The following is a 16,753-nucleotide window of genomic DNA, read 5'->3' on the forward strand; positions in this document are numbered from 1 at the left end:
CTAAATTAGAAATGTTTGCAAACCCTAGTGTTCAGCCAGCCCTCCCCAATAAAATTCCTGGTTTGTTTTTTTTAATAGAGCTCTGTTCCTGTCTGATTATCACATAGATTTACATGCTAACTTGATTATCACATAGATTTACATGCTAACTAAACAAAATAGAGATGGCAATAACTACCAGTCTCTGTAAACTTCAGTGAAAAAGGGCACAATCAATCTCATTGAAGAGATGCCATGTATCAAGATGCCTAATGCCTATTAAAAGTTTTTTTTTTTTTTTTTTTTTTTTTTTTTTTTTTTTTTTTTTTAGTTAGGGGATCCTAAAAGTAAGTGACTCAGTATTTGTAACAGGCCTCTGATGGAAATAAAAGACATTTATATCCACTGAGGACCTGGAACAAACAGTGGGTCCCAATAGATATGAGGATGAACATCCTCCTCCCATTTACCCTGAGTACCTGTTCTAAACTTCAGTTCCTTGCCCCATTCGCAGACCTCACTTTAGCAGAAACAGATAGCTTGACAAGGTGCTTCAAGCTTTTTATGTATGGGTAAATATAAAGATTGTGCTAAGACTAGAAAATCATTGTACACATAAATAGAAAGGCAGGAAATATCTTTCTCCTAATTTATTCCCAAGGCCTTGCTAAATGAGACATGAAGCTCTATAGGAGGTAGTCACCTTGCAAATACTCCCATGGAAAAATGTCTTCTGTGGAAAATTCTAACAGAAATATATGCTTTTCTATTTTTCTGGATTAGTACAAGGACTTTTGACTTATTGAGGATATTAAACTGAAGAGCGAGGAGAAACATAATTTTTTATACTTTAGCTTTTTTATAAATGAATTCCCTACATTTAGCTGATTATAGTTTTAAAACGAAAATCTTTGATTTATTGCAAACATTGTACTGAAAAATGTAAAGACTGACTTGTTTGAGAGTTAAGGTTCATTTCAGAATTTTTCAAGGGAGCTGCTTTCAACTATCTTTTTAAGTGCAAGATTGAAGTCTCTCAGTATATTCTCACGCCTCAGAGATTCTCGTTAGAAGAAGTTATAGCAGTTAAATATAAGGTAGTAGATTTTGGACTTCTGTGTATTTCAGCATGAGCATTTTTACTGGAATTTCTCTTTTTCAAAAAATCTGAATTTAATGTGGAAACTTKTCTTACACATGAAAAATATGTCTCACTGCTTTTTCTCTAATATAATAGACACCATTAAAATTCTGTAGGCACTGCCCCTCTACTTGCAATAACCACAATATCCTCCTGTATTTTGAATGTCAAGTGACACCCTAAATGAAAAATGCTGAGTTCTTAATAGCTCCTTCTCTATTAATGTATGAAGCATATTATTCCCTCTGCTACAATACACTGTAGGAACTCCACTAATAGAGCATTGGTAAGTTCGATTTTACTTCTGACTACTATGTCATATTTCTGGCAACTCAGATAAAGACTGTGAGAAGATATTTCCTCTCTATTTCTCCACTGAAGATTGAGTCCCATCTCTGCAAATGTGCATATGTACTTCTGTGGCAAGCAGAGAAAGGGAAACAATTGTACATTACCAATGTATTACTGAAAATAAGAGACACCAGTGGCAGCATGGCCGTGAGATAGCCTTTCTGTCTGGGGAAAGTAGATCTTTGCTCTTTGTTCTCCATATGGAGAAGTGTCTCCCTATAGAACATGTAGAGAGCATGAGAAAGAGAGCTGCACCCTCCTCTTTATGCTGTTTAAAATCCCTCCCTGGCTAGAGGGATTTTCATTATTTTTATATTCACTATTTTCATTAGAAATTCTGAGCTTGACACATAAAGTGAGAAAGATCATGTAAGCATATGTTAGCAAATTGATGACAAAAAATTGGGGCAAGTCAGGATACTTATAGACTGAAGAGGACAATGGGAGTGTAACATCTAGGTCACCAATGGAATGAAAAAGAGATTCTGCGTCTCCTGGGATGAAATGAAGTTATTGTGTCCTGAATATGAAGGCTTATTCTTAGTGAAGATTTGTCAGTGGAAGGAAAGAACCATGAAAAGATGAAGAAAACATAAAGATTGATATTGAAAAAGCATATAAAAGGAAAAAAGAATAAAGCAAAGAACTATGTCTTTATCAAAATAAGGGAAATGCTGATCTTTAAATTTACAAGACACACGRCAAAGCAAAAGGACTATGAAACGGTGTATGCTGTGTAATGATCTCTAGTCTAAGATCCTAGTGTAATGATCAGGGTGACTGAATGGAAGGAAATTAGAGAAAAAAAATTATTCAAGTGAGTTCAAATCCTTCAGAGTTAACTTAGATACAGTCCTTTTTGAACTGAAAAGAATAAAGACAAGAGGATTTGACCCACTTTGAGCACATGAAACAGCTACATGTTATTCTGCCAGGGTAGAACAGCCTTCATCAGAAATACACAGGTGGATAGAGAGGTATTAGTGGGATTTGTACAATGAGCAGGCTCTAATGGGACTTTTATATAAAAATTCCTTAACTTGTGTGTTGACCTACCTGCCTTGAATGACAAAATATTGTGGGCCATATGCTCTGTTAATGTAAGTTAGCATACCTCAATAGAATTACTCTGAATTATACTGGTGCTGCATCTGACCCTTGGTGTTCAGAGAGGTGTTAGCAGAAAATGACTCATCTAGTACCTAAGGTTCTGAGACTAATGTCTGGGAGCAACTTGCTCTCTTTGGTCAACTTTCATCAGCTGTACTCCTTATATTATTTAATAAAAAAAAATCTCATATGTACTATGATGTTGTATTTTATAAATTGTCATATCTTGGAATGAATGTGGTTCCTCAGTTACTCAATCCAAGTTATTGCTGCAAATACAGATACCAGAGAAGTGTTATTTGATGATTCCTAAGCCTTGCTGCACTTGGTTTTCGATAGAGAAGCCTGCACTGTGGCATGTATAGTGTGATACATTCATGTATTTTTTTGTACCCAGTCCTGTCATGAGCAACCACCTGCACAACCAAAGAAAGAATTAAATACTTTAAATGAAAAAAAACATCACAGAACAGAACAGACCTGATTCTGTGCCTTTCATACAGGCAAAACTTCTGTTATTATTAGTGGTATGTGTCATCTATGTAAGACTGGAGGGGTTATTGTCATGCTTCTGTTTCCTCTAACTTTTTCTCAGTGATCTTTTCTGAAAAAGTAATGAGCTCACAGAAAATTCTGCTTTTTTTCAAATTCAGGTCTCTAGTAAAACAGTCATTACATTATATTTTAATTGACCTTAATTTTTAATGAGGCATTTTTTTTCTCTCTCATTATTTCCACAGTAGGAACCTTACTGTTTTGCTGGTTAGGCCTAAATTCCTAGCCTATTTACAAATTTTTAAGAGTTCTCCTTCYTTTCGTTTTGTTGGTTAGGCCGAAATTCCTAGCCTACTTACTCCACTGATGTACTTATAAAAAGATACCATATTCCCTCTCAGCCTTCAGGCTAAATAAGTCTAAGTACTTCAGTCACCCTGTATGAGAGAGATTCTTTATTCCTTTTGTATCTTATCACAGACCTTCCTGACTCTTTTTCTTCTCTCAGATATCTTTCTTTGATATGAATGAGTAGAAATGCATGCAATATTCAAGGTGGAGCTTTACCAGTATGTTCTACAGGGGAACTAATTCTTTCCTACGTCCTGCCCTCATCTGCTTCTTTCTTCGCTATTCATACCCCTTCCTCAAACCGAACTCCTTCTTACCCCGTCTTTTTCTCACAGCGCAAAAACGTGGCTGACACACTAAATGCATTGTGCATGCATATAAGACTTTCATCTCCTAACTCTGAATCCCACGTTCTCCTCCAGCGGCAGCTGCAGTGGGAATGGTCTCCCTTCTTGGCAGTGATGATGCCAGTGAAGGAGAAAGGAGTAAACTGATAATACTGTGACTTGCCAGAACTTGCCTGAGGGCCCTAAGACATACAGTTAACAGAGTTACTGCTCCAGAGAGTAGATTTTCTCTACCCTCTTGTGTTTCAGGACGTGAAAGAGCTCTTCCCCCAGAGGCCGTTCATCTGTAAGCCTTTTGCTCTTATTGCAGCGGCTAGGGGACAAACAGATAATGGCAGAGCTTCACTGTTTCCCCCTTCCTCAATCAAAGGGCCTTTTTGTGGCATAGTCTCCGTGCTGCATGTTTGATATGATTAACTTTGCTTCCAACAGTGAGTGCCAGATACACATGCCGCGATCAGTGAGACAGCTTTTCCAGCTGCCCAGGAGGCCTCTATTTAAGCTGTCCTACTCTGTACACATGTGCCAGGCCTTTTCCAAGAGCTGCTGCAGGAAACTTGTGCTGAGGCACAGCAGCCAGTGTCCTCCCCCGTGCCTTTGAACACTTTCAAGATTGCATTTGACCTAAATGGTGATAACACATCACTTTGAGGCCAAGCCTTCCACTGGTGTAAACCAGCATAGTCCTGCTGCCTTTGGAGGAGCTCTGCTAAATGACACTGATAATGGATCTGGTCCCTAGATTGTACTTGCTGGGATTTTGATTTGGCAGAGCCCCAAAGGCAGATCTGTCACTGGTTTGCAGGATTTCTGCTTTGCAGTTATGACACTAAGTCAGAAATCTTAATGTGCCAATTTAACTGAGGGAGCCTGAATACATAATTATTTCTAGGAGATGAGCAACATATCAAGTGCCAAGTAATAGTGTCCTCAGTGGGCATCTAAAACTTTAGCACTCTATTTCCTTCACAACGCATTTTTTTCCTATCCAACCCTTAATAAACAAACAAACCTGCAACCAACAGTCAGTATTTTTTATTTCAATTACCCTCCTTCAGCTACTGCTTTGACAGCACAGGTTTAGTCAGATATCCAAATTTAAAGACACAGCTTAGTTACAGCACAGAGCACAGGACATTTTCATCTATMCATTATTCTCCTTTCACCACTGGAACCCTGTATTCAACACCCAGTTTAAGATGCCAGTGAGAGGAATTTACTGTCTCATTTGAGTCCTCCCTACATGCAGAACCTGCTGCATGTATAGCCATCATTTCTATTTTAAAGGTACAACAACCAGAATCTTTCACACTAGATAATTCTCCTGAGTCACTTCCCCAACAGATTTCTCATTCTGAATACTGAAATTCAGCTGAAAGTGAATCTTCAGCTAACGCAAAATCAGCATCACTTCATGGAACTGAATGAGCTGTTCCGATTTATGCCACAGAGCTGATGAGAAACCTGCAATGGATAATGGTCTTCAGTCCTCTTGAATGCTAGGATCAAGATCTGGAAACAAAATTTGAATTCAAACTCAGATTCAAAATATTTAAATAGAGAATCCTTTTCTGTATACTAAGGGCTTATTTACATAAGGTCCATATTGAAATGAACTCAGATGTGGACACTCAGTGGAAAATAGGACAGTATTTTCCCATTTGTCTCAAATGCTAGAAGAGAATGGAAATGGGTTTAATTCGATTAGGGAAAAACAATCCTAATCAAAAAGAAAAAATTTACAAAGATGGAGTTCATTCTGGATATACTTTGCTTCACATTTGCACCTTACTGGATTCCCAAGTAGCTGTCACACCTAGGAAGACTGGATGTGTGTGTAATCACAGCTAGTCCCAATAGCTGGAAAGGTAGATAGATTTGAAGAGTCCCTTCAAAAGAAGCAAGAAAACTAATTTAAAGATACCTTCCCTGCCCCTTCCCCCCGCCCCCAAGCTTTTCTGCACAAGCATGGACCTTTGCTAGGCTTAACTCCAGATTTAGCTTCCAGAGATGATTAAAAAAATGTTAGGGGAGAATCAGAGCATTTACCCAAGCAGCCAGTATGATCTTCTTTTTCCACATAGACAAGTTCTAAGTGGTTACTGGGTACTGGGATACTGAATTGTTAGTGAAATGTTGTGCCTACACACAGACCAAGTCTTGCATAAATGGAACTTGCAAGAARTTCTAGTTTATTTATGGAAATGAGTCACTAACACACTGTAATGGTTCCCTGCAAGTTAACTAACATGAAATGATGGAAGAAAGAAGCCTTTATTTTCCTACTGGCTTTTGCTCTGATGCCCAGTGCAGTTGCTGAATTACTTACCGTCTAAATTCTAGTCTGCACAAAAACACGTTTTATCATGTCTTTGGCATACCAGATAGAAGATATCATGAATGGTACTGTCATTGTATATATGTGGGTTGGTATTCATGCATAAGGTTTGGAGCATTTATTTTCCAAAGTTTTTTTTTACTATTACAGTATAAGTGCTGAGTCTCTTTTAATCTTTCCTTATATAGCAATCCCTCCATCTTCATGATCATTATCTGTTGCTCTTCTCTGAACTCCATCCAGCTTGTCTACATTTTTCAGAAAATGAGGTGCCCAAAGCTCTCGGTGCAATACTACAGGTTCAGTCTCACTATATGGATAGGGTCTATTATCTCCCTTTTCCATAAGAGGCATAAATACCTCTGCTTTATGCAGCTCAAGGTTGAAATAGTCCTTTAGCTGCCATGTTGCTTTGCAAATACTTCTGATCGACAAGATAAAAAAAGAAAGTTTTAAGAGAAAAAACAATAAAAACACTAGGTGCTGACACAACTATCAGGTAATAATTACCATTCTGTCATTAAAAGAAGGTTATCAGCCTCCCCTTTGCAATAACAAATATTCTGGTATTAGCTGATTTGACTAAATTAGTTTTTCTGACAGTGTTACAGATCTTTGATTTAGTCACTCTGAAAATTTTCTAAAAATCTTCATAAACCTTATAAGCACTGTTAATTCCCAAATAATCACAAATAATTAATATCTATTAATAAGTTACTAAAAGGAATGATCACAGCAAAAAATGTGTATATAGCATATACATGAATATTATTCAGAACATTAAGCCTGGTAACATCAGAGAGAACATTTCATTGTGAGGATAAAGTTGTCCCAAAGTCATATGAACCCTTTAATTATTATCACAAAATTGAGAGTTTTAAATAATCTATTGAAAAAAAAATATTCTGACAATACCACTAAATATAAAAGGATCCAAACCTCACACCTGGGATTTGGGACCCCCTTTTGCTAGTTACTGCATGAGATACTTGCCCCACAGAGCCTGCACTCTAGCAGTGAAGTCCTGCCATGACCCACTAATGGGCTTAAAGGGGTAAGAATGGGCAGAGTCAAGAGTCTCTTGGTATCATTTTATGTGCCTATTTCAGCCAAAAGGTTTGTAAATAAATGTTACTGAATTTAGATAGCAAATTTAGGTGCAAATATGCCAACTTTATGTTTCTCATCCTACAAGCGACAAAATAATCTGTTAAAACAAGCCTTGAGTTGTCTCATCAGTTATAGGAGAGAAAGAAGCTACTTTGTTCTGATACGGTTTAAAATGAAATAATTTCTCATGCAAGCCTGCACGTAGATACCTGCAGCRTCTGTGCTGAAGAAGTAGCAGTAAAGAGAAGCACTGCAGAAGGGCCAAAAGGACTTCTGTAACACTGAGCAGAGATATCAGGGGCAGGAGTACATCGATTTTTATGTTGTATTTCTGATTTTGGTCACACAGGCTTTATGAGGAACCAAAAAATGGAAAATAGAGTCATTAAAAAAGAAGCCATAYGAGATTTGAGAAAGGGTTGCTGTTTCTGCTGCCTGGTATCACTGCACATTCAACAAAAGCATGTGTTAATTCACTCGGGCTCCCACTTTTTACATGGACAATTCAGAAGTTATCCAAAAAGMAGCATAACAGAAAAGAATACCTGGTAAACCCAGTATGCACAGATGAGAAGAACAGAACTCTGTTTCCCCATTGTGGCAACTGACACAGATAAAATGCCATAAAAGAAAGAAATCTGTTCCTCATAAATAAGTTGGTGAAAATTGCTTTCTACTAGACACGGAAAGGAAAAGCAGACTTTCTGCTTTCTGAATCACAGGTAATTCCCTGGAATGCTGCAGGGCTACCACGGCTCCTCTCTGCTCCTTGTTCAGAGCAAAACTGCGTGGTTACTATCAGTCCTGCAATGCAGACAGTYGCGCAAAAATTGGGTAAGCCCTCAAGTGCTGCGAATTTTAGAAGAAAATTTAGATGAGCTCAAAGGACAGATTACACGGTCCCATTAGCATTTACCTACTGTAGAGAAGGGTAGAGGTGAACAAAGGGTTATGATGAGAGGCTGCAGAAGTCTTCTGACTTTTTCCTTTTTTTTTTTTTTATTTTATTTTATGTTAGCAAAACTCCTGCTGTCTTCTCCTATCAACACTGAATTATCTGTCTTTCAGAGGAGTCACTTAGTGTCTGGTTTTGGGAAGCAGTGTAATTTATTGCTACATTTTGCAAGAACAGCAGTGATAGAAAATGACTTTCACATCTCAGAGAGGGTTTTTTTTCCCAATAATTTAAGTATGCTATTGCTCCAAGTATAGATTACAAGTTTTATCTAAAAAATATGTCATAAACAAAAATTTTCATAAGAGGGATTAGGAAAATAGGCACATTCTTGTTTTCATAATTTGAAAACATTCTGCTTTCATTAACAGCTTCAGATGTTTTATTAGAAATTAACTCTTCAGGTGAAGCTATTCCAACAGAAAAGCAAACTTTTTTATTTGAAAATATTATACCTTGTAACTAAGAATTTTTTTTTAATTTTTTTTAATGGGAAATTTTTTTTAATGGGAAATTTATCAGAATGGATGATTTAATATTTCTTATATCATTTTTAAAAAATCAACTCCTTTTCTGTAGATGATAAATTTAAAAATTTTCCAATATCAGCTTTATCATTTTTAATACTTTATCACTTTATCAACTTTTAAAAAATGCTCTCTGGCAGCACCACTTTTAAAAGCTATGAGAAAACAAAGTTTAAGGTAAAATTTGCTTATATAAATGCTTTCATGAAAATGTCAAAGCACATCACTCATTTTATTACTATTACCATCAATCAGTGTAGTTGCATATGCAATTCAGCAGTCTAGAAAGCAGCTGCATGTTTTGTTCTTTTAGCCAGAAGAGAAGAAACCTTAAAAACAATGGTGAGATTCAGTAAAAGACAGAAAAGTAACTTTGAGAATGAAACAGAAGGTTCTTTCTTTCAGGTGAATATCTGGTTTTCAGTCAAATACACAACAATATGAATTTGGGCTTTTTTTTTTTTTTTTTTTTTTTTTTTTTTTTTAAAAGTTAATTTTTTAATCAGTTCCTGTGGCAGCAATGTGACATGACAGTATTCCAGTATATAATTGAGATGAACAGAGGAAAACATGTTATTCGTAAAACTAGTGCTTTGTTGAATGTTTTTGTCTTTGAAAGGAGATGTTCCTGCAGCACAGCTTTGTTTCTGTACGCAATAATGATGCCTTATCTTTGCTAATGGTTCAGTACGGTTATTTTAACTTTCRTGAGCTGTAGATAGAACTATGTCTTTATTGTTTGTTCAAGCAGGTCATTAAAATAACTGCGAGAAAGTTCTAACTCAGATGTATGCAACCAGAATTCTGTCTACCCCGCAATATTGCTCAATATTGCTCAGTAATTGGACCTTTGATGTATAACAGATCCAGCCCCACCTCCAGTTCACACACCTCTCCCATGAGTCATTCATGTAGCAATGTAATATCACCTATYAAATCACCCTAAGCTTGAAAGCAAGGAGTATGATTCAAAGTAAGGGCTTGGATCTTTCACTGCGGAGGCTGGCCAAGAGCTTATAGAGAATACCAGTCATCATGCACGTCAGAAATATATCTCTGGTCTAGGGAGAGAAACGTAGAAGCTGTTCTCTTCACATTTCCTGCTGTTTCCATTTCTGATTAGTACYGTCCTTGGCACTGCTCGGGTGGGGGTATAAATCCTCAGCGTGCCTAGGTGAATGCCTCCAACAGTATCATCTGCCAGGTTTGCCTTGCCTCCGAAGCCTTCGTTCTTAACTTCATGTAGGCATAGGAAGCCTATGTGAATTGTCACCGGACAGACCAGAAAAGCTGGGGTTTTTGTAAATCAAGGTGAAATGAGGGTCACGTTAGAAGGATCTACTGAAATTAGACAGGAACTCTGCAAGAAACTCTTGCAGAAGTTATTTTCATGAGAGAGGGCCAGAAGAGGGAGCTGAAAGCAGAAGACTTAACATAATGTGCAGTTATCATAGAAAGGCTACATGTTTAGGTGACTAGTGAAATTYGTTTTGTTCTGAGCATAGAATTGTCTTGACGCAAGGTATCTGGTGTTGACTTTGTTTAAGAATGATTGCAATCCTGAGGCACTAAGACAGACTGAGTAAGGTCAAGCAGACAAAGAGAAAGAAAGGAAAGGAAAATAAAGGAAATTGAATGGTAACTAATTTTACTGGTTATTATGAAATCTCTTTCTTTTACAATTGTCTTCTTTTAATAGATCCTGTTGACATTTCAAAATYCTGCCAAGTCCAGAGGCTGTTTAAGTCTCTAGTTTACTACACATATAGTTGTAAAATAAATYTCAACTGGTGGAGGATTTTTTTCAGCTATCAAGAGAGATCAAATAGTCAAGTATAAGCAAGCGTACTATTTGCTCTAATTCTCTTCTCTGCTTTTGGGGTGCCCATGCAAACCTTCCTAACAAGGAAATTAGATATTTTTCTCCAGGTCTGTTCTGTCACTTGGAGGGACATAATGTAAGGCAGAGAAGTGTTTTCTTGTTCATGGTGTTTAAATAAAAGATGAATTGTGCTGAAATCAGACTAATGCCCACCAAAGGCCAAAGCAGCACTACAAGAGTATACTGTATTTTCTACAACCAAAAGCTAGCAAGCTTTTAAAGTATCTTAGCTAGAATTCCTCCTGAGTTTTGAATCTCRGAAAGAGGGGGTTTAGTGTCTTGTAGTACGCTATTTTCAATACTTTCAATGCTTCAGTACTCTTTCCCTTCTTCCCCACAAAATGTAAAACTTTATCAGAATAAAAGAGAATAAGAACCAAGACAGAAAAGAATAATGCTTCTAATTAAGCTTTACAAATGGATTATGTTGACTRGTATATTAGAATTCTGCATACAGATTACAGACCCCATTCCGGGAAATTATAACTCACAGTAATCTCACTGTTTCAGAGCAGACGGAGGAAGTGGAGAGATTTCTGACACTGCACCGTTTCTCTTTATTTCAGCATAGTGTTCCAAAGTTCTTTTACTCTCCCAAAACCATAGATATATTACTTGCTTTCCAGTAAAAAATAAACTGATACGGTACCAGAGTCAGGGAGGATAATGTTATGATGAAGTTGGCCACTCTGCCGTGGGAAACCAGCACAAACTTAAGCTTTTGCTGTTTCCCCGATCTTCTTGCTGGAGTTAGCACTCTGTTCTCATTGATTTCTCATCTTCCTGGCTCACTGCAGTAAACTTGTAGCTTGAATTAAAGTTTCGCCCAGACAAGAGGACTGATTCTCTATTACATTTCTGMCTATATACTCATTTACAAATAAGCATATATTTAACACCGCTGAWCAAATATGGCAATGTTTTTTACTTTATTTGCACTCAGTTTGCAAAGRTGAAATGACCACAGAATATAAAAGGCAATGGAAAAAGGGATATGAAAGAAGGTAGAAACATAAAACATTTGGACACTGAGGGCAAATTCTGGCCTAGTGCTCGTTTATCTCTATCATCTCTAAGGAGATAAATGAGTGTATGTAGCTGAGGGCAAAATTTGTTAGAATTGCTGAAAATAACACAACTTATACTTTCTTGGTAGGCTCTAAAATAAAAGAGAGACTTGTGTTTCAGAACATATTGCAGGTATTTCTATGTCTGACTTTACCACTTGGAGGACAGAATGGAAGAGTGATGAGGAGCCAGTAAGAAAATAAAGAATATTGTCAACCGACATCAGTATGTCACTTTCTCCTTTTTCAAACTGAACTTTTTTTGAAGAAAAATAAGAAGAGCAGGTGTGATAATAAGAAAGCATTAACTTTATGGTACCCTTTAATCTCTCAATATGAAAGAAAATATCTTCAATGTACCTAAGCAAAATCAGCCCATGACTCAGTATCAGATAATGAGTGAAATTTGGTCTGGCTCTAGCCTTGATCTATGATAGAAGGAGTTTAGTTCCAGAGAATTTTTTTCTTTGTGTAATTTTGCAATTATTCTTTAAAAGAAGAAGAAAGTCTGTTTCTAGCAGGAACATTAGGAGCTTAGGCATGTTTTTGAAATGCACATCTACAATGTTTTCTCCTGATCACCTACCCAGAGAATAAAAAACTTTCCTCTTTGGTTTCCTGTTGGGTACATACTTTTTCTAGTTTTCTTTTTTCATTGATGTTCTCCATTTATATCTTCTAATCTAAACATTTTATTTTCCTGTATGCCACAAAGGTAAAGATAAGAAAAACAGTACCTACTATAGACCTAGCCAGTCATATCTCAGTGATTATTTCAGTGATTGAATAGCAGGATACAGATGGTTTGATTTGCACACTTACTAAAATTTTCTTTGGTTTATCTGTGGTTAGCAGGTTTTGCAGTTCCAGCTTTAGATAATGATTTTTTTTTCTTCTAAAAAAAAGACACTTTAAAGGAGCACTGCTATATGAAGATGAAAATATGAAAATATTCAATTTTAGGAAGTAGGGGTGAGATGAATGAAGATTTCCTCTGCAGTTTCCAATAGAAGGTAACAATTTTTAGAACCCTGATATGTATGTACACAGTTATAAGGAGCAAGGATGAAATTCAGCCCTTTTTCTACTGACTTCAGTGGCACAGTGGCACCCTGTAAATTTGAAAGGTCAAGATTCCCATTTTATATCCCAAAATCGAAGGACTGCAGACTGTTAGTCAAAAGGARAGTCATTTGGTAGAGACTCATACATTTCCTATTGCCTGAAATCTAACAAAATTTTCAGTAGAAATTATTGAAAATGGAGCTTGTTCATAAGCAGAATAATACATGCAAATAAAGGTGCTTGGACAGAGAAATTTTATGARCATTTTCAGTTTTCAAAAATAAATAAATATTAAAAACTTTTCAAAAAATATTTAAAGTGAGGGCTCAAGACCCAAACACTTTATTCCTGTAGCAACTTTGCCAGTGCCACACAGATCAATAAAAATCACCCTTCTCTTACTAGTCTCTTCTCTGTAAATWTTTTGTCTGSGGTTTTTTGTTTGTTTTGTTTGATTTTAATGCATGATATAGTTAATTGGTTATCTATGYAAACACTATGGATTTTGTCGCTGTTATATCTTTCAAGGATACAGTCACCATGTCCTGCATTTCTGTCTTAGATGTACACAAACTTGGATTTGGCTAAGTTTACAAACTTCATCTTCTCCATGCATAATTTTTACACTAATGAAAGTGTTTACAAGTGCATTTATTTTGCTATKCAATGTCACTTACATATTTTCAGGCAGATTCATAGAGCAAAGAAATAAAGTGTACTACTTGTGTATAGTAACGGCACAAGTAGGTCTTTCACTCCTGGTGGATAAAATATCAGTTTTATTTGGGCAAGAAATTGTGTCAGGTTGRACAACTGACAGAGGACAGCAGCATTCACAAAGATGTTCAGTAAAAATTCCAACCTAAAACTTACAGGGGGTTCTTAATATAAGTGGCAACAATTATTATAGGAAAGTGACTCTGAGGGTGTCACGGAGAACTTTCATCCTTCTTTTTCAAACTGCTCACCAAATGACTGCAACAGTCCAGGCTGTTTCCAAGGTTTCCAGGGTTTCCAAGGTGATACATTTCAGCCTAGAACTTTTATAGGACRAGTTACACTCCCAGATGCATAATTTCACACAAATTTAAAGATCTAGAACTTAAGTTATTTCTAAACTTTAAGACATTCTAGTATTCCAGAAAGCAATAATTAATTTGTCTTGGCCTTGCAGAACCATGGCAGTAATAATTTAATTTGAAAAGACGAATTATTTCCAACAAGTATTATGATTTCTTCCRTGTTCTGTGAATTACAATCAAGAGTTGCCTATGTAGGTTGTATCATTTATCCTAGAGATGTCCTCAGAGAAGAAATACATTACAGAAGTTTTCTTTAGGAGATTACTCATGAGGATTATGCTGAACTTCAGAAGATATTTTTTTCTACAAGGATAGTGAACACAGGTAAGAGATGTTGAACTCTGAGGATTTGACGTTCTTCTTCTGCAAATCATAGCCACACAGAAGTCTTTTGAAGGATGCCAGTTTTCGTTAACCAAGGATCCAAATATTTCTCACATTTAAGATAATATAGTTATCATCATGTCACAAGTTAATGACTGCTGGCAATTTTCTTTTCATAATTCAGTTTCTTCAGTGAAAAGCACCCTCACCATTAAAAAAACTTTCTTCAAAGTTAAAGAAACAACCAAAAAACAAAAATCCTTTTCTCAATTCAATATCTTCTCCCAAGAAATAAAAGTGAGAAACGGACACAGCAGAACTACCTCTCTTCTCAAACTATTTATATTTCAGTATAAAAAAGGTTTTGTCTGGGTGGAATTGTACATTTGGAGAAGAAAACCATACTAGCAACTCCAGGATGATTAAAAACATAAAAAGTTTATAGTCTAAGCGTTTTTGACAAAGGGAAAACAGAGTTATAATTTATAAAACTGAAATAACTCCATAATTGTTATTAGTTCACAGATAATGGTTATTTTTATATCAACAATTACAGTTTACTACTTCATCTCTAAGWGGTGATGACAGACCAGTAGCAGTGACTTCTGACTTCCATGTTGAGCTTAAATTTTCAGCCCAGTATTTGCAAGATCTCCAGGGCAGAAAGGAAATGGCATTCAGAGAAAGACAGAAGCAGCATATTATTTACTGTATTAACTGTATTAACTGTATTACTTTTGCTTCTAATAATCTCCTCTCAATCAAATTGCTACATGTTATGCTCTTCAAAGAAAAAATATACTATGGTACCTGGGAGAGTTATAAATGCAAAAGTCACAAATTAAAGCCACAAATTTGAAATATCTTAGATGTAGCTCCCATCTAACACAGCAGCCAAGTCCCAGAGCATATTATATAGGTAATTACTATCAATCAGCAACTTTAGGTACCGAAAATCTGAGATACAATGATGATGTGAAGAAACAATACCTACMTTCAACAAAAAAAAATCCCTATCCCTCAAGAATAGTCTAGGTAGGCTGGGGAGTAGTGTAACAGCTTGCAAACTTCCCAAAAGTCTTTTCTTCTGATGGAATGGGAGACAAAAAGAGTTTGCATTAGGAACAAAAGACCCTGTAAGACCAGAAAAATCAATAAGCTTTTGATAGCTGAGCAGAATAAATATTTTTATGTGTGTAGGAATGGGAAGTAAGGAGAATCTTTCACTTTAATAAAAAATGTTTAAACCATTTTAAGGCAAAAACAGTAAAAAATACTTGCCTTTGGGTAAAAATAATTCTTTTGTGAATTCTGCTTCAGGCAATGAGCAATAACAACATTAGAGGGAAGTAGGATTTTTTTTTCCCCTGAAGCAATATTTTATAGCAATTGCCGGCAGAGTCTGTCAGAGTGCAAGATCCTGCCATCATTGCTCTGAGAATGCTCTCACTATCGTTTGCAGTAAAAGCCATAATTGTTTCATCATTTCTGGTTTGGTTGGTTGGTTGGGTTTTTTTTTTGGTTTTGGCTTTAGTCTTTTTTGTGACGTGTGTTTGTGAACTTTCAGTCAAGGGGCTTCAAAGACCTACAGTTAAAGTCAGTGAGAGCTTTGCAAAAAGAAGATGAAGTAAAAGCCCAATAATTGAGGGAAGAACATGAGGTAACTTATTCTATGACACTCTTCCCAGGCAAAGCTTTCTTTTTGATGATAACTAAGATCAAATGTTTGTCTTTTTATCTCAAATAAAATCATAAGCACCCAGCCATGGCAATTTATGAGAAAATGAGGAAAGTGGTAGCTCATGGATTTATAGCTTCTTGTTCACCCTTCTTGATAATTTTATGGACATATTTGACATACTTCCAACCAAAACAGATGTTGTCCATCATAGTCCAGGCACAGACAACTTCATTTATCTTTGTACAGGACTACACACTATATTCCCTCACCATACTGATCGGACATCTTGGACAGATGGTACATCCTTCAGTCCTTTGCAAAAYTGAATTTGTAAAAGCCCCAAAAGTCTGAGGTAATGAAGACAGAACTCAACCTGTAAGATTGGGGGCACCAAGGAGATATAGTTGGCAGCAGGGAATGTTTTACCATACTTAGTCTTCTGTAATGCCATACTGTGAAAATTGTCCTGAGCATAAAAAAATCACACATAAACATGGTGAGGAACAGCTTAATACTTAAAATAATTTACACTGTTGAATGACTTTCCTCTGACATGTTGCTGTATAATCTTATATAACAGAAGAATAATATTGAAATACAAAATTTGAAAAGATTTCACTTTAAACATGCTTTTTTCTCCTTACTTTTTCTCTTGCTTTAAGCAGAAATGCTACAATTAATTTGAAATGAACAATCTTTTGRAAGATGCTACAACATGTAATGCAATCATTTATAAAGTAGAATTCATTGTGATATCTAAAAGCTTTATTTTGTTACTGAATGAGCAGAGGAGACTGAAGCTCAAATTCACTCATATAAATCAAGAGATTTAATTTACCTACTGGCTTTCTGTGATCAACAGAAAACTGAAATACTTTGGTACATTCCAGTTTGAGGAGGGACATAAAAAGRGATACAAATAAACTGTCATCAAATCTCTTATTAATT

The sequence above is a fragment of the Rhea americana genome, unplaced genomic scaffold (genome assembly GCF_003343005.1).
Source record: "Rhea americana isolate MKP2758 unplaced genomic scaffold, rheAme1 scaffold_64, whole genome shotgun sequence".
Classification (NCBI taxonomy): Eukaryota; Metazoa; Chordata; class Aves; order Rheiformes; family Rheidae; genus Rhea; species Rhea americana.